The 27,245-nt window shown below is 39.4% G+C and overlaps 1 pseudogene; it reads right to left on the reverse strand.

The window, feature by feature from the left end:
* Nucleotides 1-5,740: 5,740 nt before the first annotated feature.
* LOC121244190 lies at nt 5,741-8,219 on the reverse strand (annotated as a pseudogene).
* Nucleotides 8,220-27,245: the final 19,026 nt, after the last annotated feature.

A 27,245-nucleotide genomic window follows, 5' to 3' on the forward strand; every position in this document is an offset into this window, starting at 1 on the left:
CGTTTATTGAAATTGAATTTGATGATGAGACAAGTGCATTGATACTATTGGCATCACTGCCAAATAGTTGGGAAGCCATGAGAATGGCTGTTAGTAATTTTGCCGGTAAGTCAAAGTTGAAATATGATGATATTCGTGATTTGATTTTGGCTGAGGAGGTGCACAGAAAAGATTCAGGCGAGACCTCAGGTTCGAGTTCAGCATTGAATGTTGACTCTAGGGGGAGAGCACAAGACAGGAACTCAAACAAAGGCAGATCAAAATCAAAGAACAGGGGCAAGAGCAAGTCAAGGCCTGGCCAGCAGGCAACTTGTTGGAATTGTGGCAAAGCTGGTCACATAAAGAAGAATTGTAGAAATCCAAAGAAGACCGAGAATGATAGTGCTAATGTGGTAACTGAAGAAGTACATGATGCACTATTACTTGCAGTTCATAGTCCAGTTGATGACTGGATACTTGATTCAGGGACTTCTTTCCATACATCTTCCTATCGGGAGATAATGCAGAATTATGTTGCAGGTAATTTTGGAAAGGTGTATTTAGCTGATGGAGAGGCTTTGAATGTTGTAGGGATGGGAGATATTAATATTTCTCTTCCTAACAAGAACAAATGGACCTTACAAAAGGTCAGACACATTCCTGAGTTGAAGAAGAATCTCATTTCTGTTGGGTAGCTTGATGATTGTGGACATTCAGTGGTGTTTTCAAATAGCACCTGGAAGGTCACCAAAGGGGCATTGGTACTGGCTCGGGGTAAGAAAATTGGTACACTTTATATGACTACTGGTTTGGATAACACTATTGCTGCTACTGTTGCAGAGAGCACAGCAGATTTGTGGCATTGCAGGCTTGGCCATATGAGTCAGAAGGGCATGAAAGAACTTCTGTCTAGAGGCAAGCTACCAGAACTGAAGTCAGTTGATCTCAATATGTGTGAGAGTTGCATTATGGGGAAACAGAAGAAGGTCAGTTTCTTGAAGAGTGGCAGAACACTAAAGTCAGAGAGACTAGATCTTGTGCACACTGATGTGTGGGGACCTTCCCCAGTAGCATCTCTTGGAGGTTCTCGTTACTATGTTACATTTATTAATGACCACAGCAGGAAGGTATGAGTCTATTTTCTGAAACACAAATCTGATGTATTTAATGTGTTCAAAATTTGGAAAGCCATGGTTGAGACAGAGACAGACTTGAAGTTGAAATGCTTAAGGTCTGATAATGGTGGTGAGTATATTGATGGTGGTGAGTATATTGATGGTGGGTTCAAGGAGTATTGTGCTACTCAGGGTATCAGAATGGAGAAGACCGCTCCTGGGACACCACAGCAAAATGGAGTTGTTGAGCGCATGAACAGAACCATAAATGAGCGTGCTAGAAGCATGAGGCAGCATTCTGGCTTACCACCTACTTTCTGGGCAGATGCAGTTAGCACTGCAGTATACTTGATAAACAGAGGGCCATCAGTTCCATTGGATTGTGGATTGCCTGAGGAGGCTTGGAGCGGGAAAGAGGTCAAATTTTCTCATCTTAAAATCTTTGGCTGTCTTTCTTATGTTCTTATTGATTCTGATGCTCGTAGTAAGCTTGAGGCTAAGTCAGGGAAATATTATTTCATTGGCTATGGAGATGAGACATTTGGCTATCGTTTCTAGGATGATCAGGGTCGGAAGATTATAAGAAGCAGGAATGTGATCTTCAATGAGAAGATTATGTACAAGGACAAGTCTAGCACAGTTGCTGAAGCAGTTCCTCAGGAGTCTGACTTTGTGAGTTTTTATGATCTACCAGAGGTCACAGTGCAGTGTAGGGAAATGAGTGACGGGGAGAGCGGGCACAGTGCACCCATTCCTATTATTTCGCAGTCAGATCCAGCGCCGTCCACTCCTACAGCTGCAGTTCGTAGGTCAGTTAGGACTATTCGTCCTCCACATCGTTTCTCACCTACTTTGAATTATATTCTATTGACAGATGGTGGAGAACCGCAGAGTTATCAAGAAACCTTGCAAGATGAAAATTCTAGCAAGTGGGAGTTGGCCATGAAGGATGAAATGGATTCCTTATTAGGGAATCAGACATGGGAGTTGACAGAACTTCCATCAGGGAAGAAGGCTTTACACAACAAGTGGGTGTACCGGGTAAAACTGAGCATGATGGCAATAAGAGATACAAGGCCAGACTTGTTGTAAAAGGCTTTCAGCAAAAACAGGGCATTGATTACTCTGAGATCTTTTCACCTGTGGTAAAGATCACAACCATCAGGTTAGTTTTGGCTATGGTTGCTACTGAAGATCTATTTCTTGAGCAGCTAGATGTGAAGACAGCTTTTCTTCATGGAGATCTTGAAGAAGACATCTACATGCACCAATCTGAGGGGTTTGTGGTACAGGGAAAGGAAGATTCAGTTTGCAGACTGAAGAAGAGCTTGTATGGCCTGAAACAAGCTCCTAGACAGTGGTATAAGAAGTTTGACAGTTTCATGTGCAGTGCAGGGTACAACAGATGTCAGGCAGATCACTGCTGCTATGTCAGGCAGTTTGACAATTCTTACATTATTTTGTTGCTATATGTGGATGACATGCTTATTGCAGGGGCAAATATTGATGAGATCAATAATATGAAGAAGCAGATGTCAGAGCATTTTGCAATGAAGGATTTAGGAGCTGCAAAGCAAATCCTTGGCATGAGAATTGTCAGAGACAGGGTCAGAGGCACGTTGAGACTCTCACAGGCTGAGTATGTGAAAAAGGTACTCAACCGGTTCAATATGGACAAGGCCAAGTCCGTTGGCACACCCTTGGGTAGTCACTTTAGACTCAGCAAGGATCAGGCACCAAAGTCAGAAGAGGAACAAGACTATATGAGTAAGGTCCCTTATGCCTCAGCTATTGGTTCACTTATGTATGCTATGGTCTGCACTAGACCAGATATTGCCCATACAGTGGGAGTTGTGAGTAGATACATGAGTAACCCTGGAAAACAACATTGGGAAGCAGTGAAGTGGATTTTGAGGTACCTAAAAGGCTCCTCAGAAACGTGCTTGTGTTTCTCAGGAGAGGGCTTAGAGATGCAAGGCTATGTTGATGCTGATTTAGCTGGAGATACTGATAGCAGAAAAAGTACCACAGGGTTTGTTTACACTTTGGGTGGTACTGCAGTTTCATGGGGTTCCAATCTACAGAAGACAGTTTCTTTGTCTACTACAGAAGCTGAGTATATTGCAGTTTCAGAAGCTGCAAAGGAGATGGTTTGGATACAGGGCTTCTTGGAGGAATTGGGTAAAAAGAATCAGAAGGGCATTCTCTACAGTGACAGTCAGAGTGCCATATTCCTTGCCAAGAACCCAGCATTTCATTCCAGGACTAAGCACATTCAAATCAGATATCACTTTATACGAGCATTGTTAGATGATGAACAGTTGCTACTTGAGAAAATTTGTGGAAGTAAGAACCCTGCTGATATGTTGACAAAGGGTGTTACACTTGAGAAACTGAAGTTGTGCCCAACTTCAGTTGGTCTTCTTGCATGAAGACAGGAGCTGTGAGTTGCAGAGGTGGAGGATATCATGTTTGAGGCAGAGGGCGATACTGTGGGTGCACCAGTCTCCAAGTGGGAGAATTGTTGAGTATTTGGAGTCTGGTCCACGGTGCTCGAGAGGAGCGTCTAGCCGCTCGAGCGAATACAAGTTAGAGAGCTTCGCTCAAAGATAGCTCGACAGACCGCTCAAGCAAAGGCAAGTCAAAGAGCTTCGCTCGACACCGCTCGACACACAGCTCGAGTGGAGGGAAGTCAGAGAGCTTCGCTTGAGGAGCCGCTCGACACATGACTCGAGCAGTTGCGGGAAACAGGTTCACTCGATGCGAGCTCGACACGCCGCGCGAGCGAACATCACTAATTCTGCTGAATTTAGGGTTTCCGCCGCATAACATATATATAGTGATATTTTATGACTTGTACTGCATTAGAGTGAACATTAGCCGTTCTACATAAATTGTATTGTGATTCCTCAAGTAATACAAATCCTCTGCAGCTCTCGTGGACGTAGGCAATTTGCCAAACCACGTAAATACTGTGTCGTGTGTGATTGCTTGTTTTCCCGTGTTTGAATTTACTTTATTGTCATCGTTTTTCACAACAGTTTTGCTATGGATGGTGTGAACAAACATTTCAAACTATCACATCCCCATACTTGTAGCAATCTCAAGCAATTAAATCCCTTAATATCTCGTGGGCCTTTCTTCCATATATGCAACAACTTCGGTAAAACTTTTAAAGACAACACTGTCAAATTATTGAAGATATTGCTTTCTTTGGCATTTAGTCCCTCAAGTTCAAATATCACTTCCAATGAATCACATTGATTTGCAGAAAGTTTTTCTAGATTTGTCAAACTTTAGAATAGGAATATCAAGCCATATTAACATGCCGTCATCCACATACTAAAACTGAATATAGATGGCGCTTCAAAAGGAAATCCAAGCCTCTTTGGTTGTAGAAAACCTTCGTTGGATCTTTTGTTTGTGGGTTTTCGTCTTTCTTACACAAATGCACTAACAGTTTTGTAAAAATTTGCAGAAAAATAGACTACTCATATGCTATCAATTGAATGATATTGGTGATGAAGTAAATTAAGTGGAGTACTTCATCTCTCTCTCTCTGGAACCTTCAACATAAACTTACGTTGCTACAATGCTACATAGTAGCTACCTTCACTGTAAACTTTCGTTGGAGAGCAGGGAGGAGCTCGTCCTCCTCAGCTGCTATATTGTAGCTTTTCCAATTTTTTCTCTCGTTTGTCACTGGTTTTCTTTTGCTTGTTTGTTTCCTTTTTCATTAGATTAAAAGTTTCTGATGTGTCACTTTTGGGCCATCGGATTGCCAATCGCCCCCACCATTGTGCTTGCCAGCCATTGATCTTCACAATTAGGGCTATACTCGATCTAGACTTGGAGGAAAATTTTGGACTGGACCCATTTTTTAAATCCACCAAAAGTTTAGACCGATAAGGACTTTGGACCAAAACGAACCGCTTGGTGCTTTGGTTCGGCCTGGTCAGTCTTATCAGGGTATTTCAGTCCAAGTCATTTTTTTCCCATGTTTTTGACAAAAAGAATTATATAAAATGATGAAAACAAATCAAGTGAATGATATAATCTAAATTGTCTAACTAAGTATGTACTTAACTAATTAAGTATAATAAATTAATAGTACTAATAGTATATGTACTATCAATAATCAATAGTTAATATTTTGTCTTAAAATTATTAACCTTTAATTTTTATATAATCTAAGCATAAATAGTTAGGCTAAAAGAGAATTAAATAATTATTTATAATTAGTTAGATGAAAATTACATAAGTACCTGCTTTTAATTTATATAACGAGGGGTGTAACAGGTCCGGTTCAGTCCGGTTTTAGGTATATTTTAGAACCGAACCGGTAGGTATCGGTTTTGAGATTTGAAAACTGATATCGCACCGGTTACACCCTTAAACTAGTACTTCCGGTTTTACCGGTTCCGGTCTGGTTCAGTCCAGTTTTTTAGGTATATTATATAGTATATATATAATATAATATATACTATAGTATATATAAACCAAAGTCCCTCATGTTCAAATATCATATAAGCAGTGTGCAGTGTAGAGTCTTTAGAATAGGAATAGTCATTTCGAAATTACAATTTTTTTCAGCAAGGTTAGAACCATTAACTAATCCATATAGAAAGTGAATCATATATGTATAGTTAACTGGGAGAACCTACCTCAACTGAATCCGTGGATTTACATATGCCAATGAGCCTTGGTGAGTAATTTAATGATAGTGACTCCAGGAGATGGAAGGTATTAGGTGGAGTACTATCCGATGTGGCTTCGAGTAGATTTTCTAAATCTTCACATTTAATAATTGTTAGATCCTTCAAGCTCCATGGTAAAATTTCTTTTTCCTCTTTCTCAAACCAAACATGTTTCGAATTTTTTGCAATATCCAACCTCAAAACTACAGCTTTCTTCAACAGTGAACGAATTGTTCGGTATTCCCCAAGATCACTTGCATCCTCTACTTTCAGTTTCAAAGTATTTTCAAATAAATATCTCTCACTTGTCCAATCTTTTACACCAATATTTATCATAAATCTGAAATTACAGTTACTGAAATCCAATTCTTCTGGCAAGCACAAGATACTTGGCACACTGATTTCTAAAACTACCAGTTGACTGGAATAAGGAATTAACTTAGCAAGACTTGCATTATCATTTGTTTCTTCTCCATTTCCAATTATCCATAGATTCTCTAGAATTTATCCTAAACCTGAAATTGGAGTTACTGAAGTCCAATTCTTTTGGCAAGGCTTGAAACTCAAAGTAGATTTCTAAAACCACCAGTTGATCAGAATGAGGAATTAGTTCAGCAAGGCTTGCATTATTATTTGTTATTTCAAAATTTCCTTCCATCGTAGTCGTACATCCCCAATTCTTGAATCCTCCCATGTACAATTCTTCTAGTCAAGATAAACCGGATAATACATCAGCTGCAATTCTCTTTAGAGAATCACATCCCTTCATATCCAATAACTTTAATCGACTAAGATTTCCTATTTCCGACGGCAACTCCTCGATCTATGAATTACGAATACCAAGAATTTCTAGGTGTCCAAGGGTTCCAATTGCTGACACATCTCCTAAGCGACAATTCTCCAGATTCAACATCTGAAGGTTCTGGAGGATCTGGATTGATGGTGGCAACGTCGTCAAGGAAAAGCAACCCTTTTGCAAAGACAACATCTTCAGCTCCTTCATCCCGTTAAATAAATTGTCTGGGTACGTTTCTGAACGGTTCATACATGATAGTCGCAAAAGTTGAAGTTTGGGACACTTTAACTCAATAGGATGCCCTTTCATTTCTCCAAGTAAAAGAGAAATTGCGGTGTAATTGTCATATCTATCCTTCTGTGGCCATTCTTTAAGTCCTCTGTCCAACACTACCATAAAACCATTTTCGTCTCTGGATGCAATTGATATGGCAACATCTCGTTCAACATCGTGCAATTTGACGCATTCAACCCAGTCGCTATCCAACAAGAGATTTGCTCTTCTAAGATTCTTAACTATTGCGCTGACATGTACTCTTGTTTGTTCCACAGTACCCAAGCCTTTAAGAAATCTTTTTGCAACTCCATACCTAACTAAATGTTCAACCGAAACATTATAGTCTTCGGGATACAAACAACATAGCAAAAAACAAGATTTGGCTTCGTCACGTTCTAAGTAATTGTAACTGAACTCTATGCTAGAATATACCTTTGGATGCAGACCATAGATATTTTGTGGGATAGACATTTTAAGTTGCTGAAGCGCGGCTTTCCACTCATTTTTGTCGCTTTTGTTGCTAAGAGCACCTCCAACTATCGCAATGGCAAGGGGTAAACGTGCACATTCCTTCACGACCTGTTTTGCAATTGACATTAGATCGAAGGTATTGATACAATCATCTGCCATCTCTACGAAAAGATTCCACGCTTCTTCTTTAGATAAAAATCCAACCTAAAAAATCTTCTGAATTCTCATCGCATTGCAAGTTTCTTCGTTTCTTGACGTCAACGTCAAATTATGGAATAAATTATCAAAATTCACTCTTCTCTCAATCTCTTTGGCCATTTCTGTCTTGCCGATCCCTCCCATACCGCATAATGCAATCATGTCGATATTGTCATCCCTTAAAGCTTCCAAAACATTTTGAATCAACGATTTTCAAGATTCAAAATCTGTAAACCGTTGATCTGTGGATGATGAACTTACTTCTAATGGAGTTTTAATATTGTACACCCGATCATATTTTCCACCTTCTGTTAGCAAGTCATTGATAGCTTGAGTATTCTTCTGAGCTTTCTTACCCAAGGAATAGAGTAGCTTCAGATCTGGACACCAACCAGTCAAGCACATCCTATTAATTTTCACATCTTCTTGAAGGAATATCTGGGTTTCTTCAATTTTTTTCTCCACATTTATTAGCCAGGTCTTAACTTCACTTGCGACTACTTCATGATTCCATTGGGCTCCATTAATAGATTGTTGCACTGCCTCCTCCTTCTCACGTACCCTCTGAAATTTCTCTTCAAGAGTTGCGATACTGCTCTTGTAGAAAACAAGATAGCCAAACTGTTTTTCGATTGGACCAACTGAATAATCTACTATTTTTCCCACGATTAACGAAATAATTTCCATTTTTTCAAAAGCAGTTTTGCCACCTGCCCATTTACCAATCAAAGAAGCAAAACATAAAAAAAGTAAGTCAAAAATTGGAATACCAGAGAAAAAAGAAGCTAGTAGATCGATGTCACCATGTTGTAAGAAAAGAAGGCTATGGCAGGCTAGGGGACACGTTTTTTGTATCAATTTCTCTCGTCTATATACGATTCATTATGTTCATAAATTAACATCATGAACAAGTATTTACAAAGTTTGCGACCAATTTTAAAAAGTATATACAAAGTTTGCATGCATTAATAAGTGATCATCGAGGAAGTTGGCCTCTAACTTACATATTGACAGATTATTTATGATTTATTGATAAGTTCCTCATTCATACTTCAATTATCACATTGAACATAAAATATCATGTTATATGATACATTGAGTATATATTTACATGAAATGTGATATTTCTACCATTTTTAGCATATTGCATCTACAAATGTCATTTCACATAAAAAGCTTACTATATATGTGTATGTCATTGAACACTTTTTTAACTTAGCATGAAAATAATTTTTGTAACGATCCCAAAAGCTAGGATAGGGAATTATCCTAGTGGAACTCCTCTGCCCACTCTGGAGTGTTTAAAAATGGAGTGGTAACTCACGGGTTGACAAAGAACAGTCAACGAGCTTCGAATGGGTTCTATTTAAAGAACCTTGGAGCTAAGTCAATATGTTATGACACTTAATACTGGTGGGCATACACGTTGTGATGTTATAATATTATGTTATGTTACCAATGCATTGAGAATGAGTCTATAGATAACGTAGTTTCAATGTAAGTTGTACTACAGCCACTGGTAGGTACTCACAGTGCACATGGGGAACTGTAACGATGCCACACGTTATGATTAAGTTATAAATTGCTAAAAATGATAAAATGTTATGATGAAAATATTATCTCTTGACGATTAAAGTAAAAAATGTTCTCTGGACGAAAATGTGTCTCCTTTTTTCTGAAAATGTTGAGGAATCTAGATGGGATACAAACGTACATTTTTCTACATTTCATGCATTTTATATTTATCATTCTTCATGCATAATTTATCTTTGTGCAAGTTGATTGTTAACTGACTGAGATTTCATGTAAATCTCACCCCTTATGGACCCACTATCGTTCCACTTGAATGATAGAAATTGTGTCAAGATATGAGAATGATAGATTAGATGGAGCACTGGATCCGACTAATTGAGGAGGAGCCTGACCTCGAGAGGAGCATAGATTTGATCATCATGTTTGTGGCCCTAGTCCTTCATGCTCTAGAATGCATGAAGTGATTAATTTAACTTTAAAGATTTTTAATATTTAGTTGTACTAAGTTATGCTACAATTTGGATTTGAACTGAACTTATGATGATCAGTAATGCATTGGGATGTTTTAGTTATTCTGATATAACTAAAAAGTGGGAGGGCATAGGATGGAAAACTGTTGTAACCTTAAGGAAAAAATAGAAGCCAAGTAAGAAAGTGGAGAATTAGAATGACTGGTCGCACGTCAAGACTCGCCCTCAAGAATAAGTGGAGGCGACGATCTAGAGAACCCTAGAGGAGCGAAAGCTTGAAGAGAAGAAGGACAACACAAAACAATGTGAGAGACAATCCTCACCGCAACCCGACCGAGAACAACGCTCTACTGGGTGAGATCTGAACTATAGCAAGAGGATCTAACTCATCTAGTAGGAAGGCCTATGCTTGGAAAGCAAGATACGAATAAATCTTTGCATTAAAAAGGCCACCCAAGAAAGCGAGAATCCAAACCGCTTCCATTTCTTTCGGTAAGGAGGATTCTGAAGGTGTACAATACCCCAATGACGACGCCTTGGTAGTAATGCAACTCCTCGCCAACTATACCACCTGAAGAATCTTGATGAATAATAGAAGTTCGACTAACTTTCTCTTTCGGGACGAGTTCATGAAAATGGGGATTGATCTCAACCGACTACGACCATCATCGACACCGTTAAAAGGGTTCTCGGGGGAACAGTCCAGCCCATATACACTGTCACGCTGCCCATAACCGTTGGAACTACCAAGACAGATTTCCTGGTGGTAAAAGCCCATTCCTCTTATAATGTGATCATCAGACAACCAACTTTGAATAGTCTGAAAGTCGTCACCTCCACTTATCACTTGAAGATGAAGTTCCCAACAAAGATAGGATTTGGAGAAGTGAAAGGAGAACAATTGTTGAAGAGATAATGTTACATACATGAACTCAAGAACGGAGGAAAAGATGTACCTTTAACGGAAATGGAGGAGTCGGTAGAAGTCGTTCCCCTGCCACTCGAACTCATCGAACGAGGAATCAAGACATGGGATGAAGGCAGTTTAAAACAGAAGGAAGTAGACGAGCCTCTCAAATTGTTAGCCTTGAATCAAAGCATACTACTTTTCGTCGGTTAGTCAAGCAAAGGACCCATTCATAATTCAGATCATGTGGCCTGGTCAACTATACAAAGAAACTAAAAACATTTCCAGTTTTGCATGTCCTTGTATGTCCGCAGCGGGCCTCTTTGTTATTGTCTATCCATAGATGCCAAGATACCATTCTTATCTATCCATAGAAAATATTAAACTTGTCTCAATCATCCGAAGTCACTTTCAATCAATTAAAATAGGAACCCAATTAAGCCAAGTCAGATCTGGTATAGATAGAGTTGAAGGGTTGCAGTCTTGGTATGGTGAGATGGAAGGGGGCAAAGTGCGATGAGAAGGGAAAGCTTCTGTGTTGTATTCATACGTCAGAAATGGAAAGGTGGTTGATGACAGTTAGTTGTGTGCGAGAAGTTGAGAACAGCGTCGTGTGATGCAATTGGTTTCATCCTTTTAATAGAACATTGTCGTTTAATGTATTTTCTTTTTATTAATTGTAAACGCAGTCGTTTTTACTTATGGGAACTACAATAAGTGTTGTTAAAACACTGTCGTTTTGTTCAAACAACTACTATAAATAGAAGAACTTGGGGGGAAAGTCCCCAACGGATAATTCATGCAATTACAGACTCGTCTCTTCTCTCTTCTCTTCTTCCCTAATTTTGGAGAGTGACTTCTCGAACAAGTCAGTTTGGGTCCATTACAGTTGGTATCAGCCATGGCAGAAGGAACGCATTCGTATGCTCAAATAGTTGATTCAATGAATCATTTACGGCAGCAACAAGATCGACAACCAAAACAAATTGAAGATGCGATTGGTTTATTGTTCAAACAACAAAAGGCTGCGAGATTGGAAAGAGAGGCACAAGATAAGAAGTTTCAGGAGGTTTTACAACAAATCTCTAAGATTTCATGTCATGATTCTGAGGATTCTGGTAACATACATCGAGATAATCAAGATCAACAAACGCTGTACAGAAACGAAGATATGGAGGAAGGCATGGAAGGAGTGCGTAACAGAGAACTTGTGGATAGAGGTTTTGTAAGAGGAATTAAGTTATATTTTCCTCGCTTTCGCGAATCAGTACTTTCTGTATCACCAGGTCCCTCCTGGTCAATGTATTTTCATTGCTTCTTTCCACATAGATGATGAGGCTTTGGTTTGGTTCCAGGATGCTAGTGAGGCAGGAACCTTTCACTCTTGGGAGGACTTCATCAAAGCTATTCAGATTCGATTTGGATCCACTCAATGATGATCCAATGAAGTTAATTACTCGACTCAAGCAGGTTAGTACAGTTAATGACTACAAAGCTGAATTTGAGATTCTTTACAATCGTATTAAAGGTTTGTCAAAGAGGAATAAGTTGAGCTTTTTTTTAGTGGCTTACGTGATGAGATTAGGCTACCTGTGAGGATGTTAAATCCTTCATCTTTGAATGATGCATTTGGCTTAGCCAAAATTCAAGAACAATATGTGCTGAGTATAAGGAATCCTTGGTGAAATTCATTTACTGATTCGAGTAAGTTTAGTCCAGAGTCAAGTATGTTGAATCCTGGGCAACCTCCTTCAATCTTAGTTACACCGAGGGTTCCACCTTTAGCTAAGCTTACTTATCATAAGGTTTTTGAGTCTCAAATGGTGGAAAGGCGTAAAAAAGGCCTTCGTTATTTCTATGATGACAAATGGCAGTCAGGTCATAAGTGTGCAAAGCCAAAATTATTTTTGTTAGAAGGTATGGAATTTGATGATTCCAGTTGTGAAATGGATGCTAATGTTAGTGGTGAAGTGGTTGTTGAGCCTGTGGAAGTTGAAGCTGAAATAGCTTCTATCTCATTTCAGTCTATGGTTGGAGCTAGGGGACCTAAGACAATGAGACTTATTGCTTTTATTGGTAAGAAAAAGTTGGTCATTCTAATTGACAGTGGCAGTACACATAATTTTGTGGATACTGTAGTGGCTGTTCGATGTAAATTGCATGTGCAATTGGGCCAGACTATTTGTGTGAAGGTGTCTAATGGCCAGCTTATTAACAGTACTGGAAAATGTAAGGTTGTTCCCTTGTTAATTCAAGGTATACCATTCACAGTTGATTTGTTCACTCTTCCTTTGGGAGGATGTGATGCGGTTCTTGGCATCCAATGGTTATCTACATCAAGTCCTATTCTCTGGGATTTTGTGAATATGAATATGCAATTTCAGTGGCTGGTCAGACAGTTTCTTTGAAAGGATTGACAGTACCTCAGTCTGATCTTATTGATGATGATGAGTCTTTTAAGACCTTTGGCTGTGACAACAAATGATTCTTTCTGCAAGTAGTTGCTTGTGACTCCATTGAGTCTTCAGCTTTGCCAAATGAACAAGTGCAGCACCTTTTACAACAGTATAAGGATGTTTTGGATGAACCTACTGGGTTGCCACCCAATAGATCCCATGATCACAAAATTAACTTGAAGCAAGGAACTTCTCTTATTACTGTTAGGCCCTATAGATATCCATTTTTTCAAAAAACAGAAATTGAAAAAATTATGAAGGAGCTCTTGACTTCTGGTGTTATAAGGCCTAGTCAATCACCCTTCTCCTCACCTGTTTTGCTAGTCAGGAAGTCTGATAGCACATGGAGAATGTGCATTGATTATAGGGCCTTAAATGAAGTCACTATTAAAGACAAATACCCATTCATGTTGTGATTAAGCTCTTGGATGAACTTTCAGGTTCTACAATTTTTTCTAAATTGGATCTTAGGGCAGGTTATCATCAAATACGCATGAGGGATGAGGATGTTCATAAGACTACTTTCAGAACTCATGAAGAGCATTATGAGTTCCTTGTAATGCCTTTTGGTCTTACTAATGCCCCTTCAACTTTTCAAGGCTTTATGAATGAAGTTTTCAGACCATTCCTTTGACAGTTTGTCATTGTTTTGTTTTATGACATACTGGTTTACAGCAAAGACATGTCATCTCATTTAGCTCATCTATCTAATGTGCTACAAACATTACAGCATCATCAGCTTTATGCTAAACAGTCGAAGTGTAGATTTGCATGCCAGGAAATAGAGTATTTGGGGCATCTGATTTCAAAAGAGGGAGTGAGGGCAGATCCTAGAAAATTAGAGTCTATGGTTACTTGGCCAATACCTAAAAATCTGAAGTCATCAAGAGGTTTTTTAGGATTGACAGGTTACTATAGAAAATTTATTAGGGGCTACAGTCAGATTACTGCCCCTTTGACATCTTTGTTAAAAAAAGATGCTTTTGCTTGGACAGATTCTGCTACTGAGTCTTTTAATGCCTTGAAAGTTGTTGTCACAAGCCGTCCTGTTCTTGCTCTACTTGATTTCACTAAAGTGTTTGTCATTGAATGTGATGCTTGTGCAACTGGTGTGGGAGCGATTTTGATACAAGGTCAAAGACCATTAGCCTTTTTAAGTCAGGCTTTGAAAGGAAGAAATTTAGCAATTTCTACTTATGAAAAAGAGTTCCTAGCCTTAGTGCTAGCTGTTAAGAAATGGAGGCCATACCTTTTGGGAAGTGTTTTTGTGGTTAGAACTGACCACCATAGCCTTAAATATTTACTTGAGCAGAAGATTGGCACTGTTGCACAACAAAGGTGGCTTTCTAAACTCCTTGGCTATGAGTTTACAATTGAGTATAAGAAAGGTGTGGAGAATAAGGTGGCTGATGCCTTGTCTCGCAAAGATCAGGTTGAGGTAGTTAGGGAATTGGCAACTTTATCATACCCTACACCAACATGGCTCTCAGAATTAAAAGTAGCTTATGATAGAGATCAGGATATGCAGAAACTAATTACTGCATTACAACTTGATCCTAATTCTAATTCTTCATTTAAACTGAGGCATGGCATTTTGTTTAAAAAAGACAGAATTTATATGCCTGATTCTCTGTCCTTGAAACAACAGATTTTGAATTACTTGCATTCTAGTCCTACTGCTGGCCATTCTAGTTTCCACAACTATTTGCATAGAGCTAGACTAGAATTTTATTGGCCTGGTCTTAAGCAAGATGTTAAGCAATTCATTCAAGAATGTGACACCTGCCAAAGGAATAAGACTCAAAATGTCCTTCCAGCTAGGTTTTTACAGCCTTTACCTATTCCTAAGCAAATATGGACTGATCTCTCGATGGATTTTGTTGAAGGGTAGCCCATTTCCAGAGGGTATTATGTCATTATGGTGGTAGTGGACAGATTATCAAAGTATGCCCATTTTATGCCTTTGAAACATCCATTTACAGCTGCTCAAGTGGCCTCACATTTCTTCCATAATGTTTTAAGCTACATGGTTTACCTAAAACCATTGTTTCTGATCGTGGTTCAACATTTACTAGTTCATTTTGGAAAGAACTTTTCAAATTGCAAGGAGTTAATCTTTCCTATTCTTCAGCTTATCACCCTCAAAGTGATGGCCAAACAGAAGCTGTCAACAAATGTCTTAAACACTTTCTGAGGTCTTTTTCTAGTGACAAACCCAAGCTATGGGTGGATTGGCTTTCATTGGCTTAATGGTGGTATAATTCCACACTTCCACAAAGCTAACTCCATTTGAAGCTGTGTACGGGGTTCCTCCAATTAAGCTTCAGGCTTATATTTCTGGTTTGACTTCCAATCAGACAGTGGATCAGCTATTGCAAACTCGAGAACAGATTATTCTTACACTCAAAACCAATTTATCTCTGGCACAAGATAGAATGAAGTTTTACTATGACAAGCATAGGACTGACAGGGAATTTTCTGTGGGGGATTGGGTTTATCTTAAACTCCAACCTTATAGATAGCAATCTGTGGCAACCAGAAGAAATCTTAAACTTTCACCATGATATTCTGTGCCATTTCAAATCACTCATAGAATTGGCAAAGTGGCATATCGATTATGTTTATCCTTGGATTCACTCATACATCCAGTTTTTCATGTTTCTGTCTTGAAGAAAAAAAAAATTGGGGATCAGTTTACATCTTTCTACCTTACCCCCAAATGACTTGCAAGGGTAGCTAAGGCCTCAACCTAAGTAAATTTTAGAGAGAAAAAGTGTCAAGAGGAACAATAGAGCATTGGTGGAAGTCTTGATTCAATGGGAAGGTGTTGGAGTGGAAGATTGCACATGGGAACCTTACTGGAAGCTTCAGCAGTAATTTCCTCACCTTGTGGGCAAGGTGCTTTAAAGGGGGAGGGTGTTATGGATTAAGGAAGTGCTGGAGTGGAAGGGTTGCAGTCTTGGTATGGTGAGATGGAAGGGGCAAGGTGCGATGAGAAGGGAAACCTTCTGTGTTGTATTCATACGTCAGAAATGGAAAGGTGGTTGATGACAGTTAGTTGTGTGCAAGAAGTTGAGAACGGCGTCGTGTGATGCAATTGGTTTCATCTTTTTAATAGAACGTTGTCGTTTAATGTATTTTTCTTCTTATTAATTGTAACGCAGTCGTTTTTACTTACGGGAACTACAATAAGTGTTGTTAAAACACTGCCGTTTTGTTCAGACAATTACTATAAATAGAAGAACTTGGGGGGAAAAGTCCCAATGGATAATTCATGCAATTACAGACTCGTCTTCTCTCTTCACTTCATTCTTCTCTTCTTCCCTAATTCTGGAGAGTGACTTCTCGAACAAGTCAGTTTGGGTCCATTACAGCCAAGTCAGATCTAGTCTAGATAGAGTTGGATATTTCCTGAGTCAACGCCAACTCCCAACAAATAGATCAACTAATAAATCATCTGGATCCAAACATTACACACTTAAAAAAATAATAAAACAAAATTTTGAGAATTAAAATTATTTTATCTCTTCTATTATTGGACAATAAGATAGGGGTTATAAGAGAAACAAAATTAGATTTACAATTAAAGCTATATTCTCATATCCACAACTGAAACTTCATCCCAAAAAATAGCCAAAAAAAAAAAAAGGATAACTCATGGTATTTCAAACTTGATTACATATTTGTTCTTATTAAATGTAATCCGTCCGGACCCGTTAGTCCATGGGGGAATTTTTGGACAAGAATGAAAATTTCAATCCACGGATTTTCCGGACTGAGATTGGACCGATTCCCCTATAGTCTAGTCTAGACCTTTATCTATCGGCCCAATTGGTCCATTCAGTCCAATTCGATCCAAGCCAATGCAAAATGGGTCAAACAAACCAAAAATTCTAAAATTACATTCTAATGTGTATTTTCGGCCCAATTATACAAAAAAACTATATAAAATAAATAAATAAATAAAATAAATAAAATCAGTTTTGAACATCAACTATTTGACCTTATTTGCACATTTTGTTCTTGTCAATAGCCTAAAGAAAAGTTGGAAAAATTATCAAAATTATCCATATCCATCCATCAAAATTAGAAATCATCATAATAAAATTAAAAACAAAAAATAGAGAAATAGAGATTGAAAAATTCAATATCATCCAAACTCTAAATAAAATAAAATAAAAAAAGAAAAGGAAAGGAAAAGAATATTACGTATCATTGTAGAGCGAAGAATAATCGGATCAAGAGAGAAAGAGAAGCACATCCCCACTTCGGAGGTTAAGGTTCGAGAGCAACGCACTCGAGTTTCAATGTGCAAGTGCTAAGTAACGAATGCCAGCAAAGGAAGGGCAACCAAGATACGGAAAAAAAGAATGTCCGCCCTTATTGTGATTACCAAAAATTGGGAGGGCATAGGACGGACAACAGTCGTAACCTTAAGAAAAGAATAAAACCCATGTAAGAAAGTGGAGAATTAGAAAGACTAGTCACACATCAAAACTCACCCTCACAAATAAGTAGAGGGGACGATCTAGGGAACCCTAGAGGAGCGAAAGCCCGAAAAGAAGAAGGAAAGCGCAAAACAACGTGAGAGACAATCCCCGCCACAACCCGACCGAGAACCACACTCCACTGGGCGAGATCTGAACTATAGCAGGAAGATATTCTAGTGGAGGATCTACCTCATCTAGTAGGAAGGCCTATGCCTGGAAAGCAAGATACGAAGAATCTTTGCTTTAAAAAGGCCATCCAAGCAGGAAAGAATCCAAACCACTTCCATTTCATACAAGGAGGAGGATTCTGAAGGCGTACAATACCCCCAACAACGACGCCTTGGCAATAACACAACTTGTTGCCAACTATACCACCTGAAGAATCTTGATGAATAATAGAAGTTCAACTAACTTTCTCTTCTGGGACAAGTTCGTGAAAATGGGGATTGATCTAGACCGACTACGACTATCGTCGACATTGTTAAAAGGGTTTTCTGGGGAACAGACCAGCCCATAGACACTATCACGCTGCTCATAATAGTTGGAACTACCAAGACAGATTTCCTAGTGGTAAAAGCTCATTCCTCTTATAATGTGATCATCAGACGACCAACTTTGAGTAGTCTGAAAGCCGTCACCTCCACATATCACCTGAAAATGAAGTTCCCAACAAAACAGAATTCGAAGAAGTGAAAGGAGAACGAGTGTTGAAGAGATCATGTAACATACAGGAACTCAAGAATGGAGGAAAAGATGTGCCTTCGACGGAAATGGAGTCAAAAGAAGTCATTCCCCTACCACCAAGACTCATTGAACAAGGAATTGAGACATGGGATGAAGGCAGTTTGAAACAAGGGGAAGTAGATGAGCCCCTCAAATTGTTAGCCTTGGATCAAAGCAAACCGAGAGCGAAAATAAGGATTGGGACGAAATTGAACTCGAGGTCAAGTGGCAACTAAAGCAACTCTTGGAAGAAGACAAAGATGTGTTCGCTTGGAGCGATGAAGACATGCTTGGTCTCGATGCCAAAGCGAGTTGGATTCATACAAGAAGTACATTACTCGGAATGGCTCTCCAAATGTGGTCCTGGTAAAGAAATCCAATAGCAAATAAAAGATGTGTGTGGATTTCACTGACTTAAACAAGGCATGTCCAAATGATAGTTTTCCCTTGCCATGAATCAATTTGATAGTCAACTCCACGATAGGCCATCGGATGTTAAGCTTCATAGATACCCAGACAATCAAATTAGAATGCAATAAAGTGATCAGGAAAAGATATCATTCGTCACTGATCAGGGTTTCTGTTGCTACCAAGTAGTGTCTTTCAAGTTGAAAAACACCAGAGCTACGTACCAAAGGTTTGTCAATCACATGTTCAAAGACCAAATCTGGAGGAGCATGAAAGTCTATGTAGATGATTTGTTGGTCAAAAGCAAGAGACTCGAAAGGCATATCGAAGATTTGTGAGACCCAAGGGACAAGATCCAGAAGAGCCATATAACCTCAAAGAGTTAGACTCCTCATCAATAAAGGATGGAATGGGATCACTTGCCCATCCAAAGAGATGGGGTGAAGAAGTCGAGAGAGGTTGTGTCAAAAAGGTGGCACTGGCCGAAACCACAAACCCACCCTCCTCCAAAAATCGAATTTTGGAGATACCATGGACCAACACCGAGTAAGGGCAGTCTGTTTCGATCCAGACCGAACCACTTGATCTGATCAGTTTTTCTGGTCCACACTGAAAAATGTTCACCCCTATTTCTAGATTCGCAAGCACAGAAACTCCTCCCCTAAGCAGCGAAGTATTGAAGGGAAATGAAGGTATAGAAACCCGATCCTCGCTATGGTCAGCGCTCCAAGGGTCATCGTGAGATAATCCTTGAGGATTAAATGGGAGTTTCCCTGGTACACCCCACTAAAAATTCAGTGGATGAATTTCTTTAGAATATTGAAATGAAATATTTGAGGAACTTAAGCTACTTTCTTGGCCTTGAGGTCACATCAGGTGCCGATGATTATAATCTTTTTGAAGCTAAATATGCTTCTAATGTACTTTCTAATATTGTATTGACTGATAACAAGACAACTAGCAATTCTCTTAAATACAATGCTAAATTTCATGCCACTGATGGCAAACCTCTTTCAGATCCCACCCTTTATAGATAGTTAGTTGTTAGTCTCATTTTCCTTACTGTTACAAAACCGTATATTTTTTATATTGTTCATTTGTCTAGTCAATTTATTAGTGCACCACATTACACTCATTATGATGTTATTCTTTGTATTTTGCATTATGTTAAGCAGACTTTATTACATGTACTTCACTTCTCATCTCATTTTTTTTCTTGAGCACTAGGCTTATTCTAATATTGATTTGGCTAGTGATCCCATTGATCGTTGCTCCACCGTTGGCTATTAATCTATTACTTCTTCCTTCAAACATTTATGATTCCTTGATGCAGCAAGAAACAGTAAGGTATCTCTCAATCTAGTATTGAGGCTAAGTATCACACATTTGCCAACACCATCTATTAACTCATGTGGCTTCGATGACTCTTGACAGACATTGGCATTCCACAAAAGAATATTGACATTGGATTGTCTATTTTTTTAGCTTAATTTTTGCTAAAAATGGCATATTGGCTATTTTAGCTAATCAAGAGTATCTAGTTCCTATACATCCACATTGGATTACCTATAACTTTGGTTAGATTGTAAAAATAATATGTTTTAGTATTTATTTATTATTTCTTCTTGTTGAAGGAAAAATAAGGAAATCATCAACATTCAATAAAAGTTAATGAGATGAGAGGAGAATTATAATTAGAATAAAATATTATTTTGTTTTGAAATTTGAAAAGTTAAATTATTTATTATATTTATGTGGACATTGAGAAAAGTTATAATGATTATATGAGATGAGATGTGTTAAGGACGTGTTTCACCGCTGCATACTCTCGTCCTCCTGCAACCAAAGAGTATGAGGACTTGGGGGGTAAAGGGGACCATCTGATGCCTAAGTTAGTCATGGTATGCATAATCTCAAAGCCAAAGATATTCTAGATCTTCATTAGCATATCTGACCTCTTTAAATAGAGAGTTTGCCTTCTTGGGACCCTTCGGGTTAACTGCCTCATCTGTTATTTGAAACTTGAATCCCCATTCTTCTGAGTTATCGGTCTGTTTTGAATGGATGAACATCTTAACAATACTAGGAGAATAGAAGGGTATTCTCTTTGTTGATTCAACCTAAACCGTGCTGGGTCAGGGGGTGTTTAAGCCTCAAGTGTCTTGCTAGGCCGTGGAGGTCCAGGCCCAAGGAGTCACCCCATGGGCCCTTATGGTGGTATTAAAACCCTTCCAATTACTTCGTGAAGTCTCATTGCATATTGTGCAGTGGGACCTTTACGTTAGGTGTCTTTAGGTTCCTTTGGTTGAATTACTTTGTTCCTTACTAATTACTTTGTTCCTTTCCTCTTGGGCCAATAGTAGCCTGCCCTCGTGACTTTCACCGCCAATGACCTTCCTCCTGAATGGTTCCCACAAACACCTTCGTGCACTTCCCTGATCACATATTCAGCTTCATCTTTCGATATGCATCTTAGCAATGGGCTAAAGAAACTCCACTTATACAACGTCCAGTCTATCAAGGTGAACCGAGCTGCTCTGTTTCTTACTTTCCTCGCCTCATCCTGAGAAGCAAGTAGTTACCTCTCCTTCAAGTACTTGATGATGTCATCTGCTTACTCTAGCAAACTTTCATTGATACCAAAAATTTCTTCCCCTATTACTGCCACATCTACTGCCCTAAGGATCACTTCCCATGGCAACACCTTCCAATTGTCCCCCTTGGGAATTCGTTCAATCCGAAAATACTAGAACTAACGGGATTTCTCTTAGACGTAATGGAGGTACCTTATCAATTTTGGTCCCTTCACTGAATATTCTCTCGTGATCTGGTCGACTACTACTTGAGAGTCTACTTTCATCATTATCAACCTTCCTCCTGAGATTCCAGCTATGGTTAATCCCAAGAGTACTGCCTCGTACTCTGCTGCATTGTTTGTTACCTTGAAATTCAAACAGATAGCGTGAAATGATTCCACACCGTCATCCACTATTATATGCATGTTGGCACCTCCTTCTGCCTGACAGGATGAGCCATGGTTCCACTTGGGCATCTTTGGCGTCTCCTCGGGAAAGTTCGTTAATTCCGCTACCAAATGTGCCAGGACTTGTCCTTTAACAATGGTTCTGGGAACATAATTGATGTCATACTTGCTCAACTCGACTGACCATTTCACTTGCCGCCCCGAGGTGTCTGGTCTTTGGAGTACCTTCTACAAGGGTGCGGATGTGGTGACCCTAATGGGATGGGCTTGAAAATAAAGGTGCAATCGTCGTGGCGACGTCACCAAAGCGAAGGCGATCAGCTCTATCTTTGGATATCACTTCTTGACCCCTCTTAGGGCTTTACTGACATAGTACACTGGCCTTTGCTCCTTACTAGCTTCTCTGACTAAAGCAGCAGAAACCACATTTGGGGTGGCGGCCAGATACAGTGACCTGTTTGGTTTGACTAAGCAGTGGCGGGTGGGTTAGGTATTCTTTTCAGCTGTGTAAATGCTTCCTCACATCGTGTATCCCATTCTCGGCCCTTCTTTAACACCTGGAAAAAAGGGATGCATTTGTCCGTTGAACGGGACACAAACCTGCTGAGGGCCACTATTGTCCCTGCCAGTTTCTAGACCTCATTTAGGGTCGTGGGCGGTTTCATTTCAATGATTGCCCTGAGCTTGTCGGGATTCGCTTCGATGCCTCTCTCAGACACCATGAATCCCAAGAGCTTGCCCGACTGAACCCCGAACACACACTTAGTTGGGTTGAGCCTCATTTTGTACTGGTGTAGCACACCGAAAGCTTCCTTCAAATATTCCAAATGCCGCTCAAACTCCATGCTCTTTACGAAAAGGACGTCCGCATATACTTCCATGTTTCGGCCTATCTGATTGGTGAACATTTTGTTAACAAGCCTTTGCTAGGTTGCTCCTGCATTCTTCAATCTGAAGGGCATAACCGTGTAATAGTATAGGCCCCAGTCAGTCATGAAGGTCATTTTATCCTGGTCAGCTCGGCTCATTTTGATTTGGTTGTACCTGGAATAGGCATCCATGACGCTCAACACCTTGTGACCTGCTGTGGCGTCGACTAACAAATTTATCCTGGGGAGAGGGAAGCTATCTTTCGGGCAGGCTTTCTTGAGGTCCTTGAAGTCCACGCATATTCGTCACTTGCCATTGGACTTCTTTACTAAGACCACATTTGACAACCATTTTGGGTACTGAGACTCCCTAATAAACCTTGCTGCTAACAATCGATCCAGTTCCTCTGCCATTGCTTTGTACTTCTTGGTGCTAAAATTCCTCTTCTTCGATTTAACAGGCCTTGTGTCTGGGTTAACATTCAACTAGTGGTTTATTACCTCCTTGCTGATTCTTGGCATATCCTGATGATTCCATGCAAAGATGTCTTTGTGCTCCCCTAGGATCTGTATTAAGCGGGTCCTCTCATTCTTTGACATTGTAGTCTCAATCCTTACATGGTTACTTGGTTGTGCAAGATCGAAAGCAATGAGTTCCAACGGTTCATCGACTTATCCTTACCTTAGTGTTTCTTCATCCCTCGTATCTGCCTCCGTCATGAAAACCTTTGAAGGAGATGGTGGGTAAGTCCTATTGCCATTTTCTTGCAGCTCTACCATTTTTACATCCCGTTTCCCTCTTTTTAATTCTTGTACATAGCACTCTTGGGCAAGCATCTATTGGCTGTGTACCTCGCCAACTCCCGCCTTAGTAGTAAACTTCATTTTCAAACGGTAAGTGGACGTGATGGCTTTCAAGGTGTTCAAAGTTGGCTGGCCTATAATGGCATTATATGATGATTGCCTTTTGACCACCAAGAACTCAGTCATAGTGGTGGCGAGGTAAGGATCAGTTCCCACTGACACATGCAGTGTGATGGACCCCATGGATTGGACTACGTCTCCCGTAAATCCCTTCAATGTGGTCGGCACTGGTCAAAACAAACTTGCATTTAACCCCATCTTTGTAAAAGCATCCCAGAATAGGATGTTCGCCGAGCTTCCATTATCTATCAATATCCTCCTTGTCGTGTAATTTCCTACCAGCATTGTGACCACTAATGCGTCATCGTGGGCGTATACCACCCCTCAGGAGTCTTCTTTGCCAAAGGACATTGGGGGTGAGGCCTGCACCCGCGCCTGTTTCACTGGCCTCTCCACACTATAAACTTCTTCATACCTTACCCATCTTGCATAGGTTTTTCTTCCTGTCGAAGTTGGGCCACCTCCTGCATACCCTCCGACTATGGTATGGATCTCTCCCAAAGGTGGGTTCTGCCGATCTGTATCTAGCCTAGGTCGATGGTTTCTCGACTCTTATGATCTCCTATCTTGGGTGATTCTCTCCTCCTCGGGCTCTCGCTTAGTCTGAGCTTACGCTCTTGCCTCATGTTGTTTGAACGTCGTGGCGGAGAGGGTGTTTTTGGCGACAATGCATTCTAGTTCTCTGCTACCCGTTTTTTTGTTTTAGCATATGAAAATCTTCAGTCCCGTGGCCATTCGTTCTATGGTACATATAGTACCTTTGCATTCGTCACCCGCAGTCTTCCTCACGCTTAGTTTCCTTCGTGCTGCCCTGGTCTTGCACACTAGAATAATGTACATGTGTAACACCCCCTTCCCGTAGGCTAGGAGTGTCACGTGTTTTTCACAAAATAAACCCGGCAAGAGATATCCTATTTCATAAATGAAAAATAGAATTTATTTTGTAGAAAAACTGTCTTATAAATTGTCTTCCAAAAATATTAAATGAATAAATTCATGTCATAAAAGTATGTTTTATTTTAGAAAGTCTGAAACTAAAATTAACTGCTCCTTCTATTCCTGGCCTGCCTGCTCGTATTCATCATCCTCACCTGGGTGGTTAAAAACATGAAAACAAATTAAAATGAGTCGAAGATTCAGCAAGAAATCCATCACAACGTAAACATAATAAACATAAATTTTTCATAAAAATTTCATACTGAGTTTAAATTCATGACTGATCATACTGATGCTTATGCTATGTATGACTGATTTAACTGAATTAACTGACTGATCTGACTGATTTATCTGATTTAACTGATTTATCTGGCTGGCCAACACACTTAACCCTATGTGCGAGGTTGTGCACCTGCCCCACGTCCCGCTGCAGCAAGGGGAGTCACTGATAGTATTCTGGCATACTATGGTGGACCACGACTGAGTTTGTGGCTTGCACATCCATCCTGAAACTGAACTGCATTGGTACCATGCATTTGAATGGCCATCTTATCAACTGATCTGATCTTATCTTGCATTTTGAACTTAAGATAGCTTACACGTCTTATACACATGAGATGCATGACATAATACATACATAATTATAATTTCTGAATCTGAACATGATGCGGAATGACATGATCTTATGCTATGCTGGATGACATGTTTGCATATGACATGAGTGGTTCATAAATAATGGTTGTCAATGAACTGGCTTGAATAATATTTATATATAAGCTGAACTGTGATGATCTTAATTTATGATCAAATTACTTACCTCGTTGCGTTTCTTTTTGAATAACACTTCGTAACTTGAGACCTATATGCAATAATAACTATCACTAAACTGCTTGGGAACAATTTGTAATAATATCCTACTAAATTAAATTCACAATCTAAAAGATAGTTAAATAAATCTTTTGTTTAACACCATAATCAATAAATCATGGTATTTAAATTACTTAAATACTAATAACATATTATAATTTAGTAGAATACTTGAGCTATTTTAAAATAAGTCATAAAACTTCAATTCTTAAAATAGGTTTCATTTCTTATAATTAACATAATTGAACAAGAAATAATAATATCATTTAAATATTCTTAACATGATTATTTATTAAAATTCTATAAAATAGACAAATGAATATTAACAAAATATTAGGCTCAATAATATACTTTAAATCATATTTCAAATTCTTTCAACACTTTCTTAATAAAATGAGCATTTGACTAATATATTTATTTAATAAAATTAAACTCAACTGGAAATATTAGACTCAACTTTAATTAAAATAACATAATAATATTCATAATTAATATATACTTAAACGCAAGGTTACAAATATAGTTATACTTAAAACACTGCTTCAAGATACTAGATTAAAAAGGGCATACTTGTAATCTCATTTAACACCTGCAACAACTAAAATCTAAAAGAAAACAAACTTAAAACATCAAGGCAACAGAGGCTGGGGGAGTGGTAGAAAGACATACAAGGCAGGGCTCGCTAAAAGGGGTTGTACGGCACGGTGGCTCTAGCGGCTGGCAGGGGTCACGGCTGCACATCTGGAGGGTCCTCATGGTGGTGCGACGCTGAGAGAGGGAGACAAAAGCAACCAAGAGTGAGAGAAAGAGCGGCGGCAAAGCTTACTGAGAAGGAGTGGATGCGACGGGATTGGGCTGGTTGGCGCTTTCTGTGGTGGCCGGGAGGTGGTCCGACGGTGATCTCTGTGCAGGTGGCATGTGTCGCGGAGGAGCTGGCGACGTGGGTGGCTAGCTTGTAGTTCAAGGTGGGGAAGAATTCTTCCTCTGTTTTGGTGCAGTAAAACAGAGTATTTCGTTGGTGGTTTTTCAACGGCTGGGTGACGATGGTGTAGGAGTGTTGACGGTTTCTGCAAGGTGGTGGTCGTGGCTTGTTGGGCGGCTATTCTGGTGGCTGGTTATGTAGAACAGAGGCTGCATCAAGGTGCTCGTCTATGGGTACTGCAAGAGGTCGCAGCGTGCTGTACGTGACAGTGCTCGAAGGTCCTTCACGATCATCAATGGTCTGCGCAGTGGGGTCGTCGCGGTGGTTTCGTCATCGAGTTGTGGCCCTAACGGTGCTCTATTCGATGGGTGCAAGACAGGGCTGTGTTGGTCATCCCTTGAGGTGGTCAATGGTGGCGTCGGCATACTCTGGGCAAGGGGCTGAGTGCGGCTAGGCAGAGGCTTGAAATAGTTCTCGGTCTGCGGCGTGAAGTTTTCTTCATGCAAAAGATCTAGCGTATAAACATATATATATATATATATAAGTGGTAGAGAACACCATAAAAAATAAACCCCAGGGAAAGAGACGTGCATGCATGGGAGTGGAGACGTGCGGAGTGGAGAAACTGCTCATCAACTGAGTAAGCGGCTATTGCACAAAATCGGGTGACACATAAAATATCATAACAATATAATAATAATCGTATTAAAATTAATAAATGTAAAACCTGATAATAGTAATAATAATAATAATAATAATAATAATAATAATAATAATAATAATAATAATAATATTTATAGCCTAAACTTAGGATTGGGTTGTTACAACATGGCTATTGCTATAGCGACCCGTGAGCGTATCCCCTTTTTTTCTCATATTGATTCTTCCTCGGTCTACTACTTTCTTGGACCCTCCTAGCACCTTCTGATGAGAATGCAAAATGTCATATTTTTCTTCCTTAATGTCCAGTTATACTTATTTGGTGCCTAAATGTACTCATTATTCTTTTATTTTGATTAAGAATGCAAATGGAGGAGTTAAATGCAAAATGAAGTTAATTGGGCGATATTGGACAGTTTTGACATCACTTTGTATAACTGGGCATAACTCTCTCATCCGAGCTTTGATTGAGATGATTAAAAATGATATGGAACACAAGAAAGAGATCTACAACTTTCATGTTTTGAGTTTTGAGAGATACTGGCTGTATCAAGGTCAAAATCGG

Source organism: Juglans microcarpa x Juglans regia, chromosome 8S (assembly GCF_004785595.1).
Source record: "Juglans microcarpa x Juglans regia isolate MS1-56 chromosome 8S, Jm3101_v1.0, whole genome shotgun sequence".
Classification (NCBI taxonomy): Eukaryota; Viridiplantae; Streptophyta; class Magnoliopsida; order Fagales; family Juglandaceae; genus Juglans; species Juglans microcarpa x Juglans regia.